The sequence below is a fragment of the Triturus cristatus genome, chromosome 8 (genome assembly GCF_964204655.1).
Source record: "Triturus cristatus chromosome 8, aTriCri1.1, whole genome shotgun sequence".
In the NCBI taxonomy this organism is placed as follows: domain Eukaryota; kingdom Metazoa; phylum Chordata; class Amphibia; order Caudata; family Salamandridae; genus Triturus; species Triturus cristatus.
Genome location: NC_140591.1, coordinates 79,914,945 through 79,938,595, shown reverse-complemented (window position 1 = coordinate 79,938,595; position 23,651 = coordinate 79,914,945).

The following is a 23,651-nucleotide window of genomic DNA, read 5'->3' as shown; positions in this document are numbered from 1 at the left end:
AACGACCTCCAGGAGCCTCGCAGCGTCCGAGCCCCGCCACGAAGCCCAGCAGCCTCTCTCCGGGTCAAGGTAGGATTTTTAATCGGCCCCCGCTCCACAAGGGAGCCTTGCTGTATTTCTGCGCCTCCGGGCGCGATGTCGGGCGGAAATGCCCGCTCGGGATTCTGGGTAGTGTAGTTCTGGGCTCCAACGACCTCCAGGAGCCTCGCAGCGTCCGAGCCCCGCCACGAAGCCCAGCAGCCTCTCTCCGGGTCAAGGTAGGATTTTTAATCGGCCCCCGCTCCACAAGGGAGCCTTGCGGTATTTCTGCGCCTCCGGGCGCGATGTCGGGCGGAAATGCCCGCTCGGGATTCTGGGTAGTGTAGTTCTGGGCTCCAACGACCTCCAGGAGCCTCGCAGCGTCCGAGCCCCGCCACGAAGCCTACCATATACTCTTAAAGTGCCTTATAATCCTCGCGGTTATGGTAACTATGGTTTGGCTTTATCAAAACATGTCGTGTAAGGTGTCTAACACTTTGGAATACTACCCCCACACCATTTCTGGCGATGAGGATAGTATTCCTCCCTTCTAGAGGGAGAAGACATGTTGAAGACCTACTACCCGGTTAAAGTTAACCAGAGCCCCAGCATCACAAAATGGATGCTGCTGCCACAGACACAAGTCTGACCTCCTGCTGCTGGGAGTCCTTCCAGCGAGGGAGGCTTGGACAATAGGATTCCTGCCTTGGGAGGTGCTAGCACCACCCTAGACAGGCCTTAGTGTATTGGGGCAGGGAGGGATGAATGAAACGAGACACTGTCTGGGGCACACAAGGTGTCCCATGCATAGTCCGGTTCAAACCGGTGCTGGGGCACTCTAGCCCCCGTCCTGGCACGAAACTGGACAAAGGGAAGCGGGTGTAACCACCCCCCTCCCTGGTCCCACCCATAGGAGGGACCTAGCAGGTAACCCAGCCCCCCAGATTAGTATAAGAGTGGGAGCTGAGTCCCTAGGACTTTGGATTATCCTGATAACTGAAACTTGAACAGAAACTCTGGACCTTCGACATTCGACTACGGAAGAAGACTGAAGAATCTCCCTTGTGGCCAAGGAGTGGCCACCCTGTGCAAACAAGCACCATCAATCGACCTGCCGTTTGCTTTGCCTAAGTTCTACGAGGAACCGACTGCAGAGCCCGACCAGCGCCTTGACTTCCAGACTTCTCCGACCCTGATCCACATCCACAGCAAAGCTGAGATCCGTGGAGGCGACGAGAGACGTGGGACTGGCTACCTGGGAAAATTGGCTACTTGCTTCCAGCGCAGCTTCTGAGGCATCCTCGAAGTTGTGCTCTGGGGATTGAGAAGCCCCAACCCCGAGCACCATCTGCACCGAACATCAGCCCTCCACACTCCACGAGTTCTGCGTGGGGCCCTTCTGCATTTTCCTGCTCGACGCGTCTGTCCGGTTGCTTGCCCGTTGGCTAGTAGCCTCTGTGACGACGAACCTTTGACTTTTCACCGCTGGTTTGGCTCCTCCAGACTGGCCCTTGCTTCCCTGTGAAAGAGAAGCACCTCAGGCCTTCCTGGTCTGCAACAGAAGTGAATCCTTCATTCTGCGTGGGTTGCGCTTGCCAAGGTATGTTGTGTCCAAACTCGACATCGACGCCGCCGACAGCAAGAGCCCTCGTGGGACAGCTCGCCTCCTGGTTCTGGTCGTCCTCGACGCCTCCTGGTACCCGTGGCTGCTGCGACAAGTTCACCTCTTCACCTGCATCTTCACGACATCGCCTGGTTCCTACCCGGCTCCTGGCTGGTGACCTAGACTCTGTCCCCTCTGCTTGCAGGTATCCTCCTTCTTGATTCCATCCTTGGAATCCACCGGACACTCTTCACTGACTGCCTGTCAGCATCTTTTCTTCAGGCATCCATAGGAGTCGACGACGAAACCCGACGCAAGTTCACACCTATGCACCCGCAGCCCGTGGGCTAGGTAACTTGAGTACTCCGGTGCTCACAAGGGTATTGACTATCCTAATGTCTAGTTTCCAAGTCTCTAACTCCTAGTTCCTTCCGAAGTGTCCTAAAACTCCTAATTTCTAAACATTACTATTTCTATCGACTTTAACGCATTACGCGTGAGTGTTTCCACTCTGCACCTGAATCCCGTGGGCCTCCCACTGCCTAGCAACTGATAGGATAGTGTAGCCCCAGCGATTCCCTAGGCCTAGGCCTAACCTGTGTTCGTGACAGTGGTTCTTATACCACTTACTTAGTATATGGTTTGCGTGGCCCCTAGGGCCTAACTGTATTACTTACCTCTGTGACTTATGTATGCTTAAATAAGACTGTGTTGTACTTACCTCGAGTCTCATAAAGAGTGCTGAGGGTATTTTGACTAGAATAAACACATTCTATTTTGATAATATATCTGTTGTGGTGTCCTTTCATTTGATATTCAAGGGGTTGCAAATGGTATAACAGCTGGCTTCACATGCCATACAGAGTTTAGCCTAAGATCGCTCTTGTCCATGCTACCACTAGGATAGCTGGTCTATAAGGTTGACTTTACAACCAATCACCATAAGGGTTGTTTGGACTGTTACAAGGTGTACACTAGAACTAGTGACACCATATATCAGGCCAACTTCTCACATTGGTGAGCAGCGGTTGGGATCTGAGCTTGCTGTTGTGATAACATTGCAATCTTGAGATATCAAATTGAAAGATCACAAGGATATTTGTAAGGTGCATATAACATAGCTTATAAATACTTAAGTTCTACTGAACTTAGTTGTTGTAGGTTGAAGGGCCTAGCACACCCTGACTACAACTACTAGAGAGGTTTTAGTAAATATAACTAGTGTAGGTAGGTGCACACACCACACCCTCACTAGATCATGTCTCTGAGAGGAGATCAAGTTGATTCTCTCTCAGGAGGGGGATATCCTAGAAAGATACCCTCTAGATATGATACCCTAACTTTTCAGGAGATGAGACAATTGTGTACCTCCAGAAAGTTAAAACAGGGTTCAAACCCTACCCTCATTTATCTAGTGGAGATCTTAGAAGAGTATGATGCTCAGAGAGCCTCCCAGGATGGTGCCTTAGGTACCAATGAGGGTCTACCCTCCACAGAAGACTCCCCTCACAATACTGATCAAGATGAGTCAGCAGGGACTTCAGAAGATGAGGTAGACAGCCAGGTCCAAGTTAGGAGACTTAGCCAGGCTAACTTAAGCCTACATGGGAGTCTGAATGGGGTCCCCCCATTCAGACCCCCAAGTCGACTTAACCAGAGAAGCAGGAGAGGAAGATCCCCTTCTAGGGAATCTATCCACTCCCATGTCTCTAATAGCTCCAATGCCTCTTCTCACAGGGGAATGACTTCTCCACAGAGAAAAGAGCATCAGGCCAGAATGAGGGAAGTCAATCTGAGGATTGAAAGGGAAGAACTTGCCCTTGCCAAAGAGAGACTTGCTCTGGCCAGAGAGCAAAAGTTAAGTGGGTTAGGACCCACTGGTGGCAGCACTATCCCTAAAGATAGAGACAGGTCCTATGACAATAGAAACCTGAGCAAGATTGTCCCTCCCTACAAGCGTGGGGATGACATCCACAAATGGATAACTGCTTTGGAGAGGGCTTGCAAAGTACAGCAGGTACCCCAAAGTCAGTGGGCAGCTATCTTGTGGCTCTCCTTCTCTGAGAAAGGTAGAGACAAGCTCCTCACAGTTAGTGATGAGGATGCTGACAATTACACTGTCCTGAAGAGTGCTCTGATTGATGGGTTTGGCCTAACCACTGAACAATACAGGTTGTTTTTCAGGGATACCCAGAAGACACAGACTCAGGACTGGACTGACTTTGTAGATTGTGCCACTAAGGCTTTGGAAGGCTGGTCATTGGGTAGTAAGGTTAAGGACTATACAGGATTGTATAATTTGATCATGAGAGAACAAATCCTTAACAACTGTCAAAACCAGTTACTGCATCAACACTTGATTGACTCTGACCTAACTTCTCCCCAGGAATTGGGAAAGAAGGCAGATAGGTGGGTCAGGACTAGAGTTAAGCAGAGAAACCAGAACCAGGGCGGTGATCAGAAAAAGGCAGACCAGAAGGGTAATGAGCAGAAAGTAAAAGCCCAGAAATCTTCACCAGGCGCCCAAAAGGCTCAGGGGGAGGGTGGTCCCAAAAAGGATAAAAAGAAAGATGGCCAAAGGAAACCTTGGTGTAACTATTGTAAGTCCAATTCCCATTGGTTTAGTGAGTGCACCAAAAAGGACAAGCCCCCAGCCACCATTGCCCCTAAGGCAACTGTACCCCCTAGTCCAGCTGTAAGTGGTGGTTCCCAGCAAAAGGGTGTAATAGGGTTAACCCTGGGAACTGAAGTGGATTCTGGCCTAGTCAGAATACACACTCAGGCTGTTCTGATCTGTGATGGGGACATAGCTTTGTCCTCTACTGTGGGTCCCAGTAACCTGGGCAAGTACAGACAGACTCCTTTGATCAACCAGAGAATGGCTCAGGCCTACAGGGACACAGGTGCTAGTGTCACAATGGTGACACCTGCCTTTGTGGACCCTGGACAGATCATGCGAGGTGAGAATTACCTAGTGACCAACGCTAGCAATGCCACTACCTCCCATAGTGTGGCAATTGTTAACTTCTCCTGGGGAGGGTTAACTGGCCTCAAGAAAGTTGTGGTGAGTTCAGACCTTCCTGTAGAGCGTCTGTTGGGAAATGACCTTGAAACTTCAGTGTGGGCTGAAGTGGAGTATAGGACCCATGCAGAAATGCTGGGAATAGATGCACATGTCCTTGCTGTGACTAGGTCACAGGCCAAAAAGTGCAACACTGAACAAGTGCTGGATCCTGGGACAATGGACCAGACACAACCCAAGAGAAAGAGCAGTAGGGTTAAGGCTGTGCCTTCCCCCCTGCCTCAGGTAGAGAGTCAGCCCTCACAGGAGGATGATTCTGATATCCCTGAAGGAACTGTCCTAGAAGAACTGGAACCTGACCAGGTTGAGTTTCTTGGGACAGGGGGACCTTCAAGGGCAGATCTGAGGCAGGCCCAATTAGACTGTCCTTCTCTTGAACCCCTCAGACCGCAGGCTGCTGCTGAGGCTGCAGGGAATGCTCAAGGTACCCATAGAGTGTATTGGGATGACGGGCTGCTGTACTCAGAGTCTAGAGACCCCAAGCCTGGTGCGTCCAGGAGGTTGGTCATACCATTGAGTTTCAGAGGCTTCCTTCTTACCTTGGCCCGTGATATTCCCCTTGCAGGACACTTAGGCCAGAATAAGACCTGGGACAGACTTGTCCCTCACTTTCACTGGCCTCACATGTCAGAAGATACCAAGGAGTTTTGTCGCTCCTGTGTCACCTGCCAAGCCAGTGGCAAATCAGGTGGCACCACAAAGGCCCCCCTCATACCACTACCTGTGGTGGGGGTTCCCTTTGAGAGAGTGGGGATAGACATTGTTGGATCAATGGACCCCCAAACAGCATCTGGACACAGATTCATACTGGTGATAGTGGACCATGCCACCAGGTATCCAGAAGCTATACCCCTAAGGACCACAACAGCCCCTGTTGTGGCAAGGGCCCTACTTGGAGTATTCTCCAGAGTGGGTTTTCCAAAGGAGGTCATTTCTGACAGAGGTGCCAACTTCATGTCAGGATATTTGACTGCAATGTGGAAGGAGTGTGGTGTTAACTACAAATTCACTACACCCCATCACCCACAATGCAATGGGCTTGTGGAAAGATTCAACAAGACCCTAAAAGGGATGATAAAAGGTTTGCCAGACAAGCTTAGGCGAAGATGGGACATCCTTTTACCCTGCCTTCTCTTTGCTTACAGAGAGGTCCCACAAAAGGGGGTTGGCTACAGCCCTTTTGAGCTTTTGTTTGGGCATCCTGTAAGGGGACCCCTGTGTCTAGTAAGGGAAGGATGGGAGAGACCTCTCAGACAACCCAAACTGGACATAGTGGATTATGTACTTGGCCTCCGCTCCAGGATGGCAGAGTATATGAAGAAGGCTTCTAAAAACCTTGAGGCAAGCCAAGAACTCCAAAAAGCTTGGCATGACCAAAAGGCTGTGCTGACTGTGTACCAGCCAGGACAGAAAGTGTGGGTGTTGGAGCCAGTGGCCCCAGCAGCACTCCAGGACAAATGGTCTGGACCCCACACTATTGTTGAACAAAAGGGAGAAGTCACCTACTTGGTGGACCTTGGGACCCCCAGAAGCCCCCACAGGGTGCTTCATGTCAACAGGTTAAAGGCATATGTTGACAGGGCAGACATGGGCTTACTGATGGCTACAGATGAGGGGCAGGAGGAAGAGAGTGACCCTCTCCCAGACCTGCTGACTCAGAACCCTGATGATGGTTCAGTTGATGGTGTGGTCTTTCTGACAGCCTCACTGACCATCAGCAACAGGACTGCAGACAAGTTCTGCAATCCTACAGACATATGTTCTCTCTGACCCCAAGTCAGACAAACTGGTGCACCCATGAGGTGGACACTGGTGACAGTCTGCCTGTGAAGAGTAAAATCTACAGGCAACCTGACCATGTCAGGGACTGCATAAAGATTGAGGTACAAAAGATGTTGGAGCTGGGAGTCATTTAACCTTCAGAGAGCCCTTGGGCTAGTCCTGTAGTTCTTGTGCCAAAACCTCACACCTAAGATAGTAAGAGAGATGAGGTTTTGCGTGGATTACAGAGGTCTCAATGCTGTCACTAGGACAGATGCCCACCCAATACCTAGGGCAGATGAGCTCATTGACAGATTGGCAGCTGCCAAGTTTTTTAGTACATTTGACCTGACAGCAGGCTACTGGCAAATCAGACTAGCTGAGAATGCAAAGGCCAAAACTGCTTTCTCAACCCCAGGAGGACATTATCAATTTGTGGTAATGCCCTTTGGCTTAAAGAATGCACGTGCCACTTTCCAAAGGTTGGTGAATCAAGTCCTTACAGGTCTGGATGACTACTGTGCAGCTTATCTTGATGATATTGCTGTCTTTAGCTCCACCTGGGAGGATCACCTGGTCCACCTGAGGAATGTTTTAGAGGCCCTGCAAAAGGCAGGCCTCACTATCAAGGCCACTAAGTGCCAGATAGGGCAGAGCAAGGTTGTATACCTGGGCCACCTAGTTGGTGGGGGTCAGGTTCAACCACTGGAGAGCAAGATCCAGACCATAAAGAACTGGACTCTTCCAATTACCCAGACTCAGGTCAGAGCTTTCTTGGGCCTGACTGGGTACTACAGAAAGTTTGTTAAGAACTATGGGTCCATTTTGACACCACTTAATGACTTGACCTCTAAGAAGATGCCAAAGAAAGATCAGTGGGCAGTAAGCTGTCAGAAGGCATTTGATGACCTGAAGCAGGCCATGTGCACTGCACCTATTCTGAAAAGTCCAGACTACACCAAAGAGTTCATTGTCCAGACAGATGCTTCTGAGTTGGGTGTGGGAGCTGTTCTTTCACAACTGAATATAGATGGTCAAGACCAGCCCATTGCTTTTATAAGTAGAAGGCTGACCCCTAGAGAGAAACGTTGGTCAGCTATTGAGAGGGAGGCCTTTGCTGTGGTTTGGGCCCTGAAGAAGCTGAGGCCATACCTGTTTGGCACTCACTTCAAGATTCAGACAGACCATAAGCCCCTCTTGTGGCTAAATCAGATGAAGGGTGAAAATCCCAAACTTCTTAGGTGGTCCATTTCCCTACAGGGGATGGACTTCACAGTGGAACATAGACCTGGGACTGACCATGCCAATATGCCAATGCAGATGGACTCTCCAGATATTTCCACTTAGAACATGAAGACTCAACTGGTCAAGGTTTTTAATGTCCCTAAGTTTGGGGGGGGGGGGATGTGTAGGAGAGTAGGGTCTGCTTACTATGTTCACCTCCACTTTTTGCTTTTGCTTCACTGATTTTCTTTTTTGATGTGGCTGTGGGCCTGCTGATCAGACCCACAGCCCAGCTGTTCTCTCTCTAAATTCATACTATGTACTTTAGGTACATAACCCAATTGGTAAGGATCACCTTCTAGGGCCCTGTACAGTGTACCTTAGGTACCCAGGGCATAGGTGTACCCTAGGCCTACCTAGGCATGTATTATGCCACCCCTGGCTGGCCTTCCGTTATGACACAACTGGCTGATCACTCAGCTGGGGCAAGGTCGTGTAATCACCCCTTGCTTAGGTGTAGTATACTTATACCTACCTTATATATAGACACATGGGTAACCTATCAGTCACTCCTGTGGCAGGCCTTGACAATCCTGAAGGCAGAGTGCTTGGTAACATGTGAGATGGTGCTCTAGCATGAGCTGAGCCTGTCTGCAGCTTTCGGAACCATGTCCTTATAGCTGTTCTATGATATCGCCTACCATATACTCTTAAAGTGCCTTATAATCCTCGCGGTTATGGTAACTATGGTTTGGCTTTATCAAAACATGTTGTGTAAGGTGTCTAACACTTTGGAATACTACCCCCACACCATTTCTGGCGATGAGGATAGTATTCCTCCCTTCTAGAGGGAGAAGACATGTTGAAGACCTACTACCCGGTTAAAGTTAACCAGAGCCCCAGCATCACAAAATGGATGCTGCTGCCACAGACACAAGTCTGACCTCCTGCTGCTGGGAGTCATTCCAGCGAGGGAGGCTTGGACAATAGGTTTCCTGCCTTGGGAGGTGCTAGCACCACCCTAGACAGGCCTTAGTGTATTGGGGCAGGGAGGGATGAATGAAGCGAGACACTGCCTGGGGCACACAAGGTGTCCCATGCATAGTCCGGTTCAAACCGGTGCTGGGGCACTCCAGCCCCAGTCCTGGCACGAAACGAGACAAAGGGAAGGGGGTGTAACCACCCCCCTCCCTGGTCCCACCTATAGGAGGGACCTAGCAGGTAACCCAGCCCCCCAGATTAGTACAAGAGTGGGAGCTGAGTCCCTAGGACTTTGGATTATCCTGATAACTGAAACTTGAACAGAAACTCTGGACCTTCGACATTCGACTACGGAAGAAGACTGAAGAATTTCCCTTGTGGCCAAGGAGTGGCCACCCTGTGCAAACAGGCACCATCAAGCGACCTGCCGTTTGCTTTGCCTAAGTTCTACGAGGAACCAACTGCAGAGCCCGACCAGCGCCTTGACTTCCAGACTTCTCCGACCCTGATCCACATCCACAGCAAAGCTGAGATCCGTGGAGGCGATGAGAGACGTGGGACTGGCTACCTGGGAAAATTGGCTACTTGCTTCCAGCGCAGCTTCTGAGGCATCCTCGAAGTTGTGCTCTGGGGATTGAGAAGCCCCAACCCCGAGCACCATCTGCACCGAAGATCAGCCCTCCACACTCCACGAGTTCTGCGTGGGGCCCTTCTGCATTTTCCTGCTCGACGCGTCTGTCCGGTTGTTTGCCCGTTGGCTAGTAGCCTCTGCGACAACGAACCTTTGACTTTTCACCGCTGGTTTGGCTCCTCCAGACTGGCCCTTGCTTCCCTGTGAAAGAGAAGCACCTCAGGCCTTCCTGGTCTGCAACAGAAGCGAATCCTTCATTCTGCGTGGGTTGCGCTTGCCAAGGCATGTTGTGTCCAAACTAGACATCAACGCCGCCGACAGCAAGAGCCCTCGTGGGACAGCCCGCCTCCTGGTTCTGGTCATCCTCGACGTCTCCTGGTACCCGTGGCTGCTGCGACAAGCTTCACCTCTTCACCTGCATCTTCACGACATCGCCTGGTTCCTTACCGGCTCCTGTCTGGTGACCTAGACTCTGTCCCCTCTGCTTGCAGGTATCCTCCTTCTTGATTCCATCCTTGCAATCCACCGGACACTCTTCACTGACTGCCTGTCAGCATCTTTTCTTCAGGCATCCATAGGAGTCGACGACGAAACCCGACGCAAGTTCACACCTATGCACCCGCAGCCCGTGGGCTAGGTAACTTGAGTACTCCGGTGCTCACAAGGGTATTGACTATCCTAGTGTCTAGTTTCCAAGTCTCTAACTCCTAGTTCCTTCCGAAGTGTCCTAAAACTCTTAATTTCTAAACATTGCTATTTCTATTGACTTTAACGCATTACGCGTGAGTGTTTCCACTCTGCACCTGAATCCCGTGGGCCTCCCACTGCCTAGCAACTGATAGGATAGTGTAGCCCCAGCGATTCCCTAGGCCTAGGCCTAACCTGTGTTCGTGACAGTGGTTCTTATACCACTTACTTAGTATATGGTTTGCGTGGCCTCTAGGGCCTAACTGTATTACTTCCTGTGTGACTTATGTATGCTTAAATAAGACTGTGTTGTACTTACCTCGAATCTCATAAAGAGTGCTGAGGGTATTTTGACTAGAATAAATACATTCTATTTTTATAATATATCTGTTGTGGTGTCCTTTCGTTTGATATTCAAGGGGTTGCAAATGGTATAACAGCTGGCTTCACATGCCATACAGAGTTTAGCCTAAGACTGCTCTTGTCCATGCTACCACTAGGATAGCTGGTCTATAAGGTTGACTTTACAACCAATCACCATAAGGGTTGTTTGGACTGATACAAGGTGAACACTAGAACTAGTGACATCATATATCAGGCCAATTTCTCACAGTCTCACTCAGAGTCTGTGTCATCTTCTGTCCCCCCAGAGAAGGACAGTAAGTAGATGGACTCCTATGGCAGGAAAATGTGCAATACGTCGGCTTCTTCCATGAAGGTTGCAAGTGCCTCAGCCCTTCTCGGGCAATATGACAGGTCTCTTTGGGACTCCCTCTCCAGGTTCACCGAAAAGCTCCCCAAAGAAGACCGGAAGGACTTCAGCGAAATTCTACTAGAAGGTGGGCTAGTAGCCAATCAAGTCATAAGTGCGGACGCTTCAGATCTCGCCGCTCATGGTTACTCCCATGGCGTCTGTTCACGGCGCGCAGCCTGGCTGCGCCTCACAGGCCTCAAGCCTGATGTACAGAAGAAGATTCTAAATCTTCCATTTAACGGCTCCTCCTTGTTCGGGGCTCACGCCGATGAGGAAATGAATAAAATGAAGACAGAACTGGATACTGTCAAGGCTGTAGGTCTGGAGAAGTGCAAAGAATACTGGAATCGCTTTCGTCAGGGCGACAAACGTTCCTTCCAGCAGATTGTTCAAACCCCTCAATGGTCCTCCCAGAACCCACAGATGCCCCAATTCCAGGAGAGGGGTCGTGGCAGAGGAAGAGGGAACACCAAGCAGCAACAGTCCACCACTAAGCAGCCTTCCAAACAGTGAGACATTGTTTCCTCTGCACCCGTTCGCCACTCCGGTAGGAGGGAGTATCGTTTTTCACCTGGAAGAGTGGGAAACCATAACGAGACAAATGGATGCTGAATATTGTGCAGCATGGTTACTTGCTAATGTTCAAATCTCCCCCTCCACAAGTGCCACCGCAATTGAAGCACCTGCCTCAAATTCAAAATCGGCTTTTACGGGACAAAGTATCTATCCTCCTCTCCAAGAGGGCCATAGAGGAGGTCCCACCTCTCCAAAGAAACCAGGGGGTATACTCCCGCTACTTCCTAGTCCAAAAGCGAGGAGTAGCCAAAGAGTACAGTCCTATCCTCGACCTGCGCCTGCTGAACAGGTTTATCAGAAAGGAAAAATTCCGAATGCTAGCCCTGCACCAAATCTTTCCGCACCTTCACCAGGGAGACTGGATGTGTACCATCGACCTGCAGGACGCCTACTTCCACATTCCTGTCGCAGTAAAACATCACAAATTTCTCAGGTTTCAGGTCTCTCGTTACCACAACCAGTATAGAGTGCTTCCGTTCGGCTTCAAATCCGCCCCACGGACTTTCTCAAAGTGCATGGCAGTGGTGGCTGCCTTGCTCCGCAGGCGGAAGATCTTCGTCTATCCATACCTAGACGACTGGCTCCTGAAAAGCTCCACACCTATGCTACTCCAGAGCCATCTCTCATACTGCCTCAACCTGCTGCATTCCTTGGGGTTGCAAGTCAACTACAAGAAGTCGATCCTCAACCCCACTCAACGGATACACTATCTGGGCGCGTCCCTGGACTCTGCAGAGGCAAGCTTGTGTCCTTCGGAGGAGAGGTTGTCATCAATGCTTCTCAAGTTCCAAACTCTTCTCGACACTGCACTTCCCACAGCTAGGCATGTGTCTTCACTACTGGGATCGATGGCCTTGTGCATCTACATTGTGCCCAATGCACGCCTTCACATGAGGCCTCTACAACAGGCACTCGAAGATCAATGGTCTCAGAGGTCAGGTCGCTGGGAAGATCGTATCTCTTTCCACCAAGCTGAGAGGGACTCCATCAGATGGTGGATGAAACGTTCTCACCTGCTGCAAGGAGTCCTTTTTCATCAGACGCCTCCAACACAGACAGTGGTCACAGATGCCTCAAGGAAAGGCTGGGGAGCTCATATGGGCCATCTTCAGGTACAAGGTCTCTGGTCCGAGACAGAAAGAAGTTATCACATCAACTTCTTGGAGCTACGGGCTGTCCATCTGGCGCTCAAATCCCTGTATCAGTCTCTTCAATCCAGCCACATTCAGATTCAGACAGACAACACAACAACTATGTTCTATCTGAACAAGCAAGGAGGCACCAGGTCACGAGTCCTGTCTCTGGAAACCCAATCCATTTGGCAGTGGCTGCTGGTGAGAGGTCTCTCAATCGTCGCAATCCACCTTCCAGGAACCCTGAACGTGCAGGCAGACGCCCTCAGCAGAGACTTCGTAGAAGCGCACGACTGGGTGCTCAACGAAGACGTCGCTCAAGAGGTCTTCCGGCAATGGGGTGTGCCGAACATCGATCTTTTCGAAGACACGGCAAACACGAAATGCCCTGTCTTCGCGTCCAGATTCCCCCAGCAGGGATCACGGGGGAATGCACTTTTGATCAGCTGGTCGCAGACATTGCTGTATGCTTTTCCTCCACTCCCTCTAATCCCGGCGGACATACAGAAGTTCTACAGTACCAACACCAGAATGATCCTGATAGCGCCGGAGTGGCCACGCCAGTGGTGGTACCCGGATCTCCTCCAACTGTCAGAGGTTCCACACAGTAGGCTGCCCTGCCGCCCGGACTTACTGACCAAGAACGAGGGGAGAGTGTTTCATCCCAGCCTTCCCTCCCTCCGGTTCACTGCATGGCTCCTGAAGTCATCTAGTACGGACATCTTGACCTTTCGGCTGACTGTATGGATATTCTTAGAGAAGCAAAGAGGCCCTCCACCATAAAGTCATATGCTTTCAAGTGGAGAGATTTTACCTTTGGTGTAGGGACAACTCTCTTGATCCAACTCAAGGTCAAGAGCAAGTGATTCTTCCATACTTACTGCTCTTGGCAAGGTCAGGCCTGAAGTACCCCTCCATCAGGGTCCACTTAGCTACTATCACAGCTTATAGAAAGTCTCCTACCCAGACCTCATTCTTTCAACTGCCTGTGGTCAAAGATTTCCTAGAGGGGCTTAAGAAAGTGTTTCCACCAGTGAGGCCCCCTTCGCCTCCCTGGGAGCTTAACATTGTCCTCACCAAATTGATGGGTGCTCCTTTTGAGCCTATTCATAAGGCATCTTTGCATCATTTGACCTGGAAGGCTGCTTTCTTAGTAGCCATCACTTCAGCCCGCAGGGTGAGTGAGATTCAGGCCCTGTGCTGCAAGGAGCCTTACACTGTTTTCCACACCAATAGAGTGGTGCTGCGGACTCATCCGAGTTTCCTGCCCAAGGTGGTCTCGGATTTTCACATCAATCAGATTATCACGTTGCCCACTTTCTTTCCTCAGCCAACCACTCCCCCGGAGAGAGCTTTACATTCTCTAGACCTCCAGAGGGTATTGAAGTTTTACCTTAATAATACCCTTCCACTTAGGAAGTCTGACCGGCTCTTTATCAATTATGGTTCAAGAAATACCGGGCTGGTTGCTTCCAAAAGATCTATTTCTAGATGGATCGTCTCCTGTATAGCCTTGTCATACCAACTAGCCAACAAGGTTCTGCAGGGCAGATCACGAGCACACTCTACCAGAGGGAAAGCTTCTACAACAGCTCTCCTTCGCAAGATTCCTATATCTGAGATTTGCAAGGCGGCTACATGGCGCTCGATACATACCTTTACACGCCATTAGTGCCTAGATTCAGATGCACAGGCTGATACCCAGGTGGGGCAGGCCTCTTTGAGGAATTTGTTTGCATAACTGCTGTTTGAATGTGATGTTACTTCATGTTCTATATGCTCTGTTGCTCGTCCGCGAGACTTTGGGTATGGACTTGCTACTCTATTCATGGATTAGTTACTTACCTGTAATCCTAGTTCTCATCCAGGGGTATACTCATCAAAGTCATAAGCGACCCACCCACCTCCCCGGACGAGCATTCTCTTCAAGTTATTGTTTATTGATTACAGATCTACTCAGGTGCATATGCACCATCAAAAAGAACTGACCTAACTCACCTGTGGTGCATCATGGGAGCAAGGGGTCTCCTGCAGGTCTTAAAGGCACGGTACCCCTACTCTAATGCCTTAAAGGCAAGGTGTCAGTTTTCCTTGTTTCTTAGTACTCTGCTGCAGCCTACAGGCAAATGCCTGCAATTACAAGTTTACTTTATGGCAATAAAGCATTATTGTATGACAATTGTTTAGTGCTTCCTTTTTTCCTTATGGGTTAGGGGTACTACAATGCAAACCTATATAATTTCAGCATTTTTGCCATGTTTGAAACATTTTAAGCTGCATGCATATGTTTTCACATATGCATATATATATATGTATATATATGTATTTTCTATATGTTCCGGGATCCCGCACAAGGGTGTGGATTATTCATAGATTATGACTTTGATGAGTATACCCCTGGATGAGAACTAGGATTACAGGTAAGTAACTAATCCTTCTCAGAAACTGAGAGGGGAGTTATGGGGGGGAAGGCCTCACGTGGGTCCGTGGGCAGTGTCATCAGCCTAATAAACGTCACAATTAGAGTTCTCAAACCCCATGTCATGTTGGCCATGGGTCACACCCAGCATCTGCCATTTCGGAGCCGGATCTGCGAGAGGCTTCACCTTGGGCTTGGTCGTCTGTCGCATGGTCTCTCCAGATGATAACTCTGAATCGAATCGCGGTGGGGTATGCGGCCTAGGTCTCTGTCTCTCGTCAGTCCAGACAAAGACCTCTTCCGGAGTGTCAAAGAAGTGAAAGTGTGATGTGTAGACAACCCGCAATCGGGCTGGGAAGAGTAGTGCATGTTGGATTTTGAGGCCTCATAGCAGAGGTTTTGCAGCCGTGAAGGACTGGCGGCGCTGCTGTACCAGTCGTGTATAGTCTGAAAAAATGAAGATATGATGGGACTCTAATTGGAGTTTGCTAGGTAGCCTGGCCTGTGCGAGGACGGCATCGCGGTCATGGAAGTTCAAAAGTCTGGCAAAAATGGGTCGCGGGCGGGCCACTGGGGGTTGCTTTTGCATCACGGTGCAGTGTGCACGCTCAATGATAAAGCATTGCGACAGATCTGTCTGGGGGATCCAACTCGCTATCCACTTCGCGAGAAACTGCTCCATATTATTGCCTTCGCATCCCTCCCGGAAAACCCACAAAGCGGAGGTTATTTCTCGGTGCTCTACCTTCGGCATCTTCCACCCTAATCACTAGCCCGATCCTAATGGATTCCAGAGAAGTCATCGACGTCTGCAGGGATGCATCTTCTGCGGTTGAGATGCGAGTTTTAGCCTCCGTGATCCTATCCACCGCCTTGCGGAGATCTTTGCGGATGAGTGCAACTTCTCCAATCTTTGCCTCCAGCGCCTCACAAGACTGGGTTATTGCCGCCATTACTGCAGCATTATCTGGGCCGGCAGGATTTTAGCTAGATGATTCCGGTGCCTGCTCCCCAGGCCCCGTATATCGATCCAGGGTGCTCTGTTTCTGTAGTTCGTCTCGAGTCATTTTCGATGACGGTATCTTTGCGATGGCCCAGTAGAGAAAAATAGGGCACAGCCAGGTATACTTGTCTGCCTCTGCAGCGCTAGCGTTTCTCCAGAGGGCAAGGAGTCCAAACCTCTGTTGTTTTCCAAAATGGCGGGAAGACAACCTGCACACAGGCTGCACCAGGCCTAGCCCGGCCGCTTCTGCGGACAGGTACCCTCACACCCACCTATTGGGTGTCACTGATCCACCCGACGCCGCGGCCGCACAGTGTCAAGAGGTCACCGCTGGGTCCCAGGCGAGCAGGCACATCAATCCCCTGCGCACCTCAGCCAAGGCCCGGGGGAGTAGAGCGCAGCACGATCTTCTCACTCCTAATAAGTACCGGAAGGCAAATCCCTGCAGGCAATGATCCTTGAGGGCCACAGTTCTCAGCCGAATCCTGTGAGAAACAATATCAATTTCGCCAAGCACTTCCCTCTCACAACTCTTTTATGGGGGCAATATGGGGGGGCTCCACCAGGGTCTCAGGTGAGCTACACCGCTGTGTTATCCCACTACATGCACGGCGAGGGCGGCCCAGAGGGTACGCGGGACAACAGAGAGCCCACTTGTAATATCGGGGGGGGTCACAGTCCCAGTCGTGCCTCCACCTACCCCGATCTCACCGGATGTTCATGGGGGAGAGCGTAGCACACTCGCCACTACAGCGCTAAGTCACAGGAGGGGGCCCGTTGGGTCGAAGGCCGCTGCTACAGGCCTCTCCACTACTAAAACTCCACACAAGCAGCCGCCGCCATCCAGGTCACATGCGCAGCGGTCTGTGCCCCAGTGGTGCCGCCAGCGTTGCCAAGTACGCCACAGGATTTATTTGGTGCACTGCTGATCCACAACAAAGCCACCAGGAGTGACGGCATTCAAATCAAGGGAACCCAACGTCAGCCTAGGTTGGGTCCCAGCAATGCGGCATCACTACGGCAGGCTCTAAATCCCCAGATTGGCCAACACTGCGTTTTCCATGGAGTCGCCAGAGATCCACCATAGACGGCCGCCAGCCCGGTATGGTCTGCAGATCTTGCGTCGGGCCACATCAGGCCCCAGGATCGCAGGACCGTGAGGATGCAGCGTCGCGGGCATTTACCGCACCAAGGTCCGCCCACGGTGTCTGAGATCGCCACTCAGGCCAATCCGCACCGCAAAGTCCCAGCGATCAGTGCCTCCGAAACGCAGCAATGGCCGGCAGCCCGGTGCGAGCCCAATCACCGCCTCACTGGTCGTAATTGGTCCCGGAGCAGCACACCAGCTGCTCCGCTGGTCACCCGGTTTGCAGATGGGGGGCTGGGAGTGTAATGCAAAAGCTGACGGGCAGGGTAATTAAAGGATTTTGTGCTGGTCTAAGAAGCTCATCTAAGGCACATACGCCATGTTAGACCACTTGCCCACACCCCCAACTATTCCTTTTTCTCAAAAGTATCAAACCAGAAACCATCAAGCAGCAAACAACTGTTCTACAACTGACATCCAACTCAAGTTTCATCTACCAACCCAAAAGAAAATTAACTTCAGGTAACTTATGCCTTTGTATTCTAATTTGAAACCCCTTCGCACACTGTGACAGTAGCAAAGAAAGTAAACTACTGTTCATTTTTAAAAAAATTAAAAAAACAAATTTGTAAAACTTCCTCCCTCCAGAGAATATGCCAAATAACATCTGTTTTTCTTTCACAGAATAATAGCATAAATAAAAACAAGAAACAAAAGTCTAAACATAAACACTGCAACTTAATTTTTCTTCTTTCTCCAACAGATTGTACAACAATTATGTCAAATCCAGAACTGGCAACACATTTTTAAAGTATGGTGGCTATCTCTAGTGCAAAGACAGATTTACAGAACCCAGGAGTCATTGGAGGTATGTGCAATATTTATCTTCCCATTGCACAGGCAGAGTGGTTACTATGGAACATACAGTTATTAGGACAACAGAATATAACCACTGAAAAGGAAATAGGAGTATGAAAAAATGTTCAATAAATAAAGCTTCTTGCACACCTCCAATGAATCCTATGTAACCATTTTACGGGAGGTTGCCCAAAACATTCCAGTGCATATTGCCAGTAGCATGCCTTCTGTCACAACCTTAAGAGGATAGTTCAGAGGCAAAAACTGGCATGTAATCCCCACTGTGTAACACCCCGAACCTTCGAAGTCATTAACATCCCTCCCCAACTAACTGTAACTTTCTCCAATGACCCTTTCCTCCTACATGACAATGAAAACCCTCAAATTTTTAGCATCAACCATGACCTTGTAACCTTGGAGAATAGTCCAATTTGGATGATGGATAGAATATTTAAATAAACACCCCATCTATTTTCACAAATGTATACTATTCATTCTAACAGGAATATCACAACTGTTCCTTTAGTGTATGCTTTGCTCCCTGACAAACATTCTTCAAAATACACTGAATTTTTACCAGTAATGAAAACCAAAACTTTTAATAAAAGTCCTGGAAAAGTAGTAATTGACTTTGAATTATCAACGATTATACCCTGATACTCAAATTCAAGGATATGTTTTCCACTTTTCTCAGGCATGTTGGTGAAAGATTAAGAAATTATCCTTGGGTTGAAGACTATTTGTCAAGCAGCAAACTACAATTTGAATTGCGTAAAGTAACTGTTATGTTTCATACCACCAGACAGTGTAGATGAATGCTACACTTCCATTACCGAATCAGACTATTTTACCCAAAATGAAGAAAAATTGGCCCTTTTACTAAATTACTTTGAGGATACATAGATTAGCCATCTAAACAGGTCAGGTCTCAGGAGGAAACCAAGGTATCCCATAGAATGGTGGAACCGCTATTCAACCTGCTTAGAGGGTGGTGCGAAAACTAACAATGACATTGAGGGATGGCACAATTTCTTCAACTAATCAATAGCCAAATATCATCCTAATCTTTACCATTTTCTGGAAATTTTTAAGAAGGAACAAAGTTTTCAGGAAATGAGACTTGCGCAATCACTGTCAGTTAGCCTGAATCCACTTATTTTGACTGAAAGATTAACTTAACAATTTTCATCGATGGTGGCTTCCGACTACCTTGACAGTATTGCGTTCATGCTACATTTTTAACACTAACAACTTTTCCACATTACTTGTCAGTTTTGAAACAATCACCAATTCATTTGGAATTTTTGAAAAAAATGTTTTCCAACATTTACGGAAAGTTGGGGTTCCTACCTGTTGAAGTCTTCTTTTTTTCAACTCATGGTAACTTTTTTAAAAGCCACTTGTCACCATGAGTCTCCAAAAAGAACAATTGTTTCTCCACTCATCCATCTGTTTTTTTTTTTTTGGATGGGGGAAATCTAATTCAAAATGAAAGCTTCCAAAGACCCTCTTTGCAAAAAAAGCATTTAAAAAGGCAACTACTTTAGCCTCAATCCACCACACAAATGTTGCTTCCTATGAATGAATCAAAGCACCAGGTTTTTGTTGAAAAAATAGTAAAACATTTCTTAAGGCAACTACTTTAGCAATAATCCACCGAAAGACTGTTTTTTCTGGACAATGTAAGTCATTCCACATTTTTCAAAAAATACTTCAAAACATTTCTTCAGGCAACTACATTAGCCTGAATTTCAAGCACTCAGAAATTATTTTGCCACAAAAACATGTCTTCTCCACAAAAAGTCTTATTTTTTTTCACAAAGGCATCTACATAAGCCGTACTCCTCCAAAACGGCGTCTTCTTTTCCAATGATGCACTGTTCTCTTTGTGATGCACCAATCCAGTTTTGAAAGGCAACTGTATTAGCCTTGATCCACATGTGGTGCAAATTCTTTATAAAACCCTTCAAATTCCTCCTGATACAAAATGCAGTCTTTCGCATTAAAAGCCACTCGTACTACATTGTGAAAAACTTTTTTTCCCTAAAAAAGAATACAAGTCCCACGTAGCCAAGTTATTTTTACTCAAAGACCCGAGATGCAAAACAATTTTTAAAAAAACACATTTTCTAAACAGATTGTAAAAAGTTGTATTTTCAATATGGCTTCTATTATTGAAATGCCTATGTTTTTTTTTTTTTTAAACCATCCACACGGAGAAACGTGAAACTAACCTACACTGGAATTAAAATTGGTTTAATACAACAACATACGCTTCCTACAATACACAATAACATCTACACAGCTCTCCCTTCTGTCTTTAATCTAATAGTCACCATACTTCAAAAAAATATAAATTAAAACAAACTTACCCTAATGCAGACCTTCCTCCTTCCGAGCTTGAACGCGACGCTCCACCTACTGGCAAATGAGACTTACAAACATGTGCGTCACCTTCATCCACGAAATAAAAAAAAGGACTATTTCACCCATTGAACTGAATGAGAAAGTGTGAGAAACTGTTGTATAACATTTTTTAAAACTGCCAGAATGTTTTTGGTGAAACCAAAATATTTTTAATAAATGTAAAATATTTAATGTTTAAAAAAAAATTATTAAAGAAAAATTTCAATAACATGATTTTATTAATATGTTCATTATTTCAAAAAATAAAATGTCTGTGTCGAATGTCTGTTTTCCTAATAGCTTAATAATTAAATTAATGATTACTTTTTAAAACCCACTTCTCTAACAACCTATTTTGTTTTTATATGCCACTTACTGTATTTTCTTTACTTTAAATTTTATATTCATTAATACATAGGTATTTAATTATATAACAGGTATTAAAAAACCTTTCTACACCTATCCCCTAAATCCCCAACATCCTATAAATAACATTGTTTTAATCAAAATGTTTCTTTTTAACCAATAATAATTGTAATAACAAAAAATTAAAAATAGTTGTGCAACTAATGTTTAATACTAAGGTATCAAAATTAATACCCGAATATTATAATACTTCCCCACCAATAACCACTATATCCCCTGCATCCTGTCCCTAAAGATAAGTATTACAAATCTTTATTCTAATTTAAACAATAATTAAATAACATTAATTTTAAAAGCTCCAATATTAATTAATAATTAATATTCAGGTATTTCAATTAAAACCTCAGTATTGATACAATTCCCGACCATAACCTTTATATCCCACCATCCATTCCTAATCATGTCTGTTAAAAATGTCTTAAGTAAAATTATTTCTTATACATTTTAGCATTAAATTATATATAATTGCACAATCTATATTTAATACTCAAGTATGACAATGAAAACCCAAGTATTAAAACACTTCCCCACCCATAGCCTCTATATACCCTGCATCCCATACCAAAAAATAAGAATTGCAAATCTTTTTTTTACTATATATAATAATTAACATTACATTTAAAAGACATCAAATTTAAAAGCGCCTATAAATATTAATACACAGGTATTTCAATTAAAACCACAGATTTATACAGTTGACAACAATAATCTTTATATCCCCACCATCCTTTTCGGCAAATCACTTAATCTCCCCGTGCCTGAATGTGTAACGTAACCGGTGCTCAAGTAAAGCGCTCGAATACCTTCGGGTCAAGTTCGCGCTCTATAAATCTGAAATCAAAAAAATTAAAAATAAACTGATGATGTGTGTTTAAAATTTCATAAGTAGAATTATTTCTTATACATTTTAGCATTCAATTATATATAATTGCACTATCAATATTTAATACTCAGATAGGAAAAATAATACCAGAGTATTAAAACACTTCTCCACCCATAGCCCCTATATCTCCTGCATCCCATCCCTAATGGGAGGAATTTCAATATGTTTTTTAGAATAAATATATCATTGTAAATTTCAAAAAACTACTACTCAATAAGAAATTAATACTAAATTCTTATAACAAATACATATGCCTTCCCCACCCATAGCACCCTATAGCATTAATAGAAATCTAAACAATATGCACTACTCACCCAATATGCGTGGTTCAGGCTTGTCGTGGTTCAGGCACCTTCTTTGTAAATGAATGCGTGGTTCTAGCATGGTATGATTCAGGTAACCCTGTTGTTCTGACTTTGTGGTTAAATTAATGCGTGGTTAAGGATGCGTGCTTCAGGTCGTTTCCCTTAACTATTAGTATGTTTATCTTATGCGTAATCATTTTTGTTGTTTAATTATTATGTTTATCATTTATTTTAAAGTATATATTTCATTTTAGATTTTCAAGAAATATTTGATTGTATAATGTCAAAATTATAAATATTTAATGTAAAAGGTAATATTGTTTTTAAAGTTAATATATTTAAAAAAGAATATGTCTAATAGTGAAAATCCAATATACATAATTATTTTGTGATGATATTGTGGTCTTTATAATTGTGTCCTTGATATGTTTAATGTTATTTTTTCGACAATATTTTTGTTGCTGATATTCATACAGCTAGCCTTTCACCATTGTAAGACCGAGATGTGTGCCAAAGTTCAGCCATGCATGACCTAGCTTTCCCTTCTGGAAGACTGATTTAAACACCAAGCAGGAGTTGGAAGGGACACATGCACAGTGCACATCTGGATGTATTGTTTCAAAGATCTGCACCTGAGCCAGATGGCTTCTCTGGTGTTAGATTTGTTGAACGTTTATGGCTTGATCAACGCAAGGACTCAATATATTGCATTCTCATCACTTACCACAACTAGGAGAATAATTTCTTTGATCAGAAGATAAATCACCTTGAAGGATTTGCACGACAATGTATAGTAGGGACACGGACTGGAGGAATACATTTCTGCATTATACCAGTTTCCATCAATGTAATCTTAGAGATAATCTACCATACAGTGAGTTCCTTCGAGAAGCTGATATAAAAAAAGAGGAGTACTTTATGAATGCAAATAGAGTACTACAAAAATGTGAAGAAAAACAGTCTCCAAGGAAGCTACTGTGTAGATCTTTAAAGAGAGCATGGACCCTAGAGAGAGACCCTACCAGAATAAAGGATAAAACCCACCAAGGGAAAGAATTGTTTGTGTGACAACCATCACACCAATATAATCAAGAGAATTATCCCTAAGAACTGGCGCATACTAATAATTCATGGCTCTAAATTGAAAGATCCTCTTTCTGCTCTATGAAGGAGTAAAAATAATAAAGATCTGATTGTGCATGCAAAAACAGAAAAAAGAAATGAATCTTCAACATTATGAGAAATATTTGGTCTTCCACTAATTACGGGTCAGCAAAAATGCGTAAATTGCTCCCTGTGTCAATATACCAAAGAAGGTAAAGAAAAAACATGGAGTCCACAAATTTTAATACCAAAAAAGTGGTGTATTTTATTAAATGTCTATGCAGGTTAAATTCTAGTTGGAAAATCATTGCAAGGAGTTAAAAACCAAATAATCAAGCATAAATCAAGCATTTGAAATAAGACGCTGATTGCCTTATTGATGCACACATAACCACAAAGAAAACAATATCAGATGAGGGCTGTAAGGTATGTGACCCCGAAGAATGATGACTCAACAACTGTGCTCCTAAGAATAGAGGCAAGGATGATTCTTAGAGGTCCATTAGGATGGCGGGCGGAAAAGCACCCTGACCGCCATGGAAGCGGAAAACAACCGCCTGTCAGCACCGTGGGAAAACCGGCGGCCATATTGGGATGAACCGCCCAAAAAATTCGACCGTGGCGGTCGGATTCGCGGCAGAAAACACCAACCCGCCGCAAGTATAGCGGAGACACCGCACCGGAAATTAGGATATCCCCGATGGTCCCGC